Source organism: Hermetia illucens, chromosome 6 (genome assembly GCF_905115235.1).
Source record: "Hermetia illucens chromosome 6, iHerIll2.2.curated.20191125, whole genome shotgun sequence".
In the NCBI taxonomy this organism is placed as follows: Eukaryota; Metazoa; Arthropoda; class Insecta; order Diptera; family Stratiomyidae; genus Hermetia; species Hermetia illucens.
Genome location: NC_051854.1, coordinates 39,468,036 through 39,474,268, shown reverse-complemented (window position 1 = coordinate 39,474,268; position 6,233 = coordinate 39,468,036).

Sequence of the window (6,233 nt, the reverse complement as noted above, 5' to 3'; positions counted from 1 at the left end):
GTTCTGTCAACAGCCGAGCCTTTGGCAATGCTCGTTTCGCGTCGCTGACTTTATCAGCGAGCTATCCGAGTCTTCTTGCCTCCCTTTTCCCATTCTATTTTCTTATCCCCTATTTCATTTCCCTTTAGCCCTATTTTTCTTCCGCTAAGCATTTGTGCTCAGCTGCTAATAAAATTGTCCCAGACTAAGAAGTTTAAAACATCCAAATTCCCAGTCTCAGGGCCGAATATTGTAATCACACGGGAAATCCTTTGCTTACGATGTCCTCAGAGTCGAGCTTTGGATAACTATGACATCCCTTTTTATTTACTCATGCCCTTTTGAGCACTTTGGACGTTTGAGATGCCCTAGCCCTCCAATGTTTCCCTATGTGCTTTCGTCGCGCTCGGGGCTCACTGCACCGGAAGCTTTTTTGGTTTTCAGCAGCTCCCTGCAAAAATTTTCAAATGCAGAAAAAAGCTCCTGCCCAACAAGGACCTCCGGTTGCACTGGCCATGTTCCAAGTTCAGCCATGCCCGCATTTACCAGCCTCTGTCTTGCTTCATCGTAAACCGGACATTGATATGGCACGTGAAGTGCCGTTTCCTGTGCTCCGCAGTCGCAGTGACTACTTGTGCTGAGCTGGAATTGCCTTAACTTTCACTTGAAGTCATAAAAATTGGCTTGTGTAATGATTGGTTATCATCCAATTCAATTTCAGCCTCCTTCTCTGGGAAGGACAACCTTGTAATTTGCCCCCTTTCACTGTTGTCCCATTCTCTTTGCCATTGTCTAGTGATGACTGCCCTCAGCTTGGTTTTCATGCTTATGATGTGGTCTCCATTGAAAACTTCGTCGTCCACCAAAAATCTGATCCCCTTCCTCAGCTTGTACAAATACTGCTTCTCCATTACTACCAACCTTATCGGCAGCTGCCCCGTTAGTACGCAAAGGGCGTCAGTCGAAGTAGTCCGATATGCTCCTGTAACTGCCAGAAGCGCCATTCGTTGCGCTGACCTGATGAGCCCTATGTATGCCTCGCTCGTATGTCGTACCCATCCTATCGCTCCATAGGTTAAGATCGGCAGCGATAACCCTCCACTCAGAATTTGCAAGGCCGGCAAGCTGGCTGAATATTTTTTTTGCTTTGCTAGCCATGTGTCAGTAATGTCTCTGTAACCATTTGAATAGTCCTGCCCTGCACTTTCAGCTATGGCCTCCTGTACAATTTCCCTTTCAGGAGGATTGCGGATTTTCCTCGCTGATAGTGTAAGCTTGACATCGCTGCACCACGAGGTAATATTGTCTGTGGCGTTCCGGGCAAGGTCTTCAATTTCACTCCGACTTCTGCCCTCGATGAGGATGAGAATGTCACCTGCGTAAGCAACCGGAGTAATTTATTCCAATATACTAGACAGCTTGATGACTAGTTGATCAAAGACAAGATTCCACAAACTCGGCCCGAGTACGGAACCCTGCGGGCAGCCGTTGCTAACTCTTTTCTCTTCCCTCTCGAATTTGTCTTCCATAGCTATCCTTCGGTCCCGTAGATAGCTGAAGATGAGCCCATAGAGCGCAGGTGCGCACTCCCTTCTTTCCAGCTCTTTAAGTACCGCTGGCCACCAAAGATGGTCGAAGGCTCCTTCAATATCAATGCCGATTGCAACCACGTAGGACTTCTGGCTGTTTCTGACAACACTTTCCACTGCTAATCATTCCGGTACAACTCCATAGCAATCATGGATATCCTCATTTCGCATGTGGTCATGTTGTGTTAGGCAAAATGCCGTTCATTGTCTTTTATATTCGGCCAAGACTCGGAACTATAAAGGGCGACAGGGCGGATGACACTGTGGTCAATTGTAGATTTGAGACGTTCGTTGATACCTCAGTAACAAAGTACACATGTTGTGGAACACCGCTTCATCCAGGTTGTGCTAATGCGTGACGCAATTTCATAACGAAGTTCTCTATTGGCTGATACCATTCTTCTTCTTTTTCTTCAGTCTTTGTCCCATTCACAAGCGGGGTCGGCTCGTCGTCATCGACATCGCCATTTGGCTCTATCAAATACTTGATCTGGATGTAATCGCGAGGCTTTTAAACCCCCATCCAGCGTATCAACCCATCGTTGTTTCGGCCTGCCTTTTGGTCATTTACCATCGACTTCGATGTTCATGGAGTCTTAGCAAGTGAATTCTCGTTAGCGCGAGTTACATAATCATTCCGGTACAACTCCGTATCAATCACGGATATCCTCATTTCGCATATGATCATGTTGTGTTAGGCAGGACGCTGTATATTGCCTTTTGTAGGGTGAACGACACTACGACTTTATTTTCGTCGGAATCAATTTCATTGTCAATAAATTATTTTAAAAGAAAAAGCGTTTTTATGCGATCAATCGAGGGAAATTCCACAATTATGGAAAAAAACACTTTTTTAAACAATTTTTTACAAGATACAGGCAATGCATATTAAATGAAAATTTAACAGTATTATGGAATAACATGTTAAAAATATTTGGCAACAAATCTCGCGAGACGTCTCCCAGAAAGGTCGTTTTGTGGTGACGGCTGTAACTGACTCAATCATCTGGAGAAAAAAGCTAGTTCTGAAAAGTAGGACTTGAAGGATGATTTAATCTTTCCACTCCGTTCTGAAGTTAACTTCCACCAACCAAAGGGAAAAATGAAGGGGACCAAGTTAAAGGTTAGATAGTGAAGTGGCAAATAATGGCCGCCTATTGTACTAGCTAATTTTCCCTAACATAATTTAACAAACATTAACGTATCTTAACCGGTTGCCTTTAAGACCCGCTGGAGGATGGGCCGTGAGCATAAATGTAAACGTCCGGTTTTGTGATTCTTTGATTTGTGCGCATGTATGCAGGATGGTGGGGTGGGGGATAGGCAAAGCCTAGCGTTCATGAGCGACCCACTCTTCGCTTATATTCGAAAGCTAATTTTCTCTTGCAGAACGTTGTTCTGTTTTCAAGCAATCGGTCGTGAAGACCTCAGTATGTACATCCCACCACGCATTTTTCTAGTTCGTTTCAGTTTTCTCTACATTTGAAGAGAACTTCATATTTTGCGGATTCAATTGACCCAATAGCCCTTTCCAATACTCTGTGCCCCCGTCAATTGTTTCGTGGTTTTTGCAATTTTTAATAAGGCCTGAAACCAAGAGACAATCGCAGCAGTAGCTTCACGTCCACCGAAAAATTCCAAACCACAATTTTAGACAAAAAAAACACGAATAGCTGGCTTAGTGGAACCCCGCAATGGGGCAAGATAATACTATGAGATCCTAAAAAATTTAAAATAAAACAAATTCCAGATCCTACACACCCAACGCCACGAAGAATTTCTGGACTCGTTTGGGTGATACGTTTCAGCCCCCCTCCCCCCCTACATCCTCCTCATTTACCATCTATTCACTTCCCTGAAGGTGAACATGGATGTACAAAATGTTCAGCGAACGAATAAGGAGTGAAGGAGCTGGCAGAGGACTTTTCGTAGGGAGCATCAAGAAATTGGTCCTCCGCCTCACCACGTGCATCGAAATGTTGGCGGCCATGCTAAAAAGTAACATAAATATGTGCAAATGTAACTGTGTGTTTGTTTTTAGTATTTTGTAGTATTTTTTCTTTATTGAAGTCTAGACAAATTAGATACACTTACTTTTAGGACTCCCGGGGTTAAAAATTGAATGATGTATACAAACCTACGTTGGATGTCGTGCTGACGACACCGGTAATACCCAGATTAGAGTTCTTTGGAGTTAGACTTACAATGAAAACTAATGTTTCACTTTAATCCACCACAATACGAATGCATAAGCGAAGATAGGCTTGATAATTTTCTTTTGTCCCGTTCACAAGCGGGGTAGGTTCGTTCAACAATGAGCCTTATCACCGCATCTTATAACGCATCGGTTCCCAGAAGGATTCCCGTGCATTGGTGGATGGCTGAAATTGCAAACCTTCGAAGAACTGGATTAGACTTCGGTGGATTGCTCAGTACGCAAGAAGTCAAGATGAGGTAACGCTTAGATCCGCAGAGTATAAGAGTGGGAAAAATGAACTTCGCCATGAAATCAAAAAGCAGAAAGCACGCTGCTGGCAGGAGCTAATCAACAATGTAAATAGAGCCATGACGCCTTGGGTATAAGCTGGTTTCCAAAAAACTCGGTGCTCATCGATCGTCCACCCCATCCGAACTGACGATGCCGATAAGGGAGTTCTGAGGAATGCCCACTTTTCACTACAAAGGAACTAGAAGAGGCGGCCCTGTCCATGAAACAAAAAAAGCACTAGGATCGGATGGTATTCCCAGCGAAGTGTTGAAACTCGTATGTAAATACAAGCCAAACTTGTTACTCGACGTATTAATCGCATGTTTGAATTGTGCTAATAAGCAAGGGCAAAAGCGACCCCGAGACGCCGTCAATGCATCGTCCGCTCAGTATGTTGGAGACAGCGCAAAAGCTGTTTGAAAAGCTCATCAAGCCAGGACTGACTGATGCAATAAGTACTACGGGAGACTACTCATCAACACAACAGGGTTTTAGAACGGGGCGATTCACAATTGATGCAATTAAGGAGGTGGTGCAACATGCTTAAAGTACTGGAAAATCGTTTCCATACTCTAAGCTACCTATTTCGGATGTTCATGGACTATTTAAAGGACCATGCCCTACTCTATGAGACCCGGAAAGCAGATGGACGGCTCAGCATGGATTCTCCCTGGCTTTGGAGAAAACCGAAGTCGTTGTGCTGACCAAGAAGAGGGTTCACACAATCCTCCCTATTCAGATGGGTGAAACCATGTCAAAGCAGGCGGTGAAATACCTCTTCAGCAGATTCACACTACCGCAGATAAGGCTGCGGTTAGAATTATTGTGATTTGCCGGCTGATGTGCAATGTCGGAAATCCCTTATCCAGCAGGAGTCGCTTGTTGATAAGTGCAGTTTAGTCTGTCCTCTTTTACGATTCCGAAGTATGGCCCAACTCCCTCTAAAAGGTAATGTACCGTAAGCGCCTAGCGCAAGTACAAAAACTGCAAGATGTGTCCGCCTATCGTACATCTCGAAGCCAGCTGTAATGGTGATCGCGGGAGTTATTTCGACCGCTTTACATGCTGCCGAGCGGAGAGTTATATACATCAGAAAAGTCGATGAAAATAAGGAAACTCTTGATTGTGAAAAGAAAGCCCGTACTCTTTGCACATGGCAGCAATCTGGGGAAATAGAATCGAGGGGTAGATGGACCGCGTATCTCATAAAAGACGTGCGACCCAGTTGATCAGCAGGCACGGGCATTTTCAATCTTACCTGCACACAATCGTAAAATCACGATCCCCCGAGTGAATTTATTGCAAGGAAGTTGTGGATGATGCCTGTCATACCTTTTTCTTGTACAGAAGGTGGAAGCGCCATCGACATCACCGATTGAAGGGTACCTTACTTCCCCGGACACCATAATTGAGGCAATGCTGCAAAGCGAGTACACGTGGAGCCGAGTGACACGTTACACTCAAGGCATTCTTAAGGCGAAAAAGAGGAAGATGGATAGTAGAGATGCCAGGGTAGCTGAGACTCCCTGAATTCACGGGTCTTTGCTCCCATACTGAATAGTCTTGGTCTGAGGTAATGTGTCGAACGGTTCCGGGTTTAGAGTCCTAGACGCTCCAGAAGGGTGTTTTAGCCGGTAATCTGTCTGAGAAAGAAGTCCGGCACTTTGTGCGTAAATGCATTTCACATCCCTATCCAAAAAAAAATTCTATATTTCGGGAGCCAGTTGCTCCCTTCCTCAGTGCTTACAATCTTGATTGATTGTAAGCGCTGAGGAAAGGAGCTAGTCATGCCAGAATACAAACGCCGAGTAGAACAGTAGGAAAAGAAGTGTTGTCCTAAATTCCAGCGTGTCCAGCCGATATCGCTGAAGTTCTCGCTCCAGTTGGAAATGGTGAGCATCTTTATCGGGGAGCATGGCATATTCCAGGAAAAAACCTTTGCCCTTAATCGATAGTCCAAGGTCGCTGCCAAGAACACCGTACTGATCCAAAGTCTGAATAATCTTTCATTAACAAGCAAATATTTCCAACTCCTATCCCTTTTCGTAACCTCGCATGGGGTCAACGTTGAACGGAGCATTACACTAAATTTGAATAGCCTCTGCAGACATGTGCTACAACCTACGCGTGTATACTCGTAGATATCCAATTCCCACATGCGTGGAAAATCGATACGG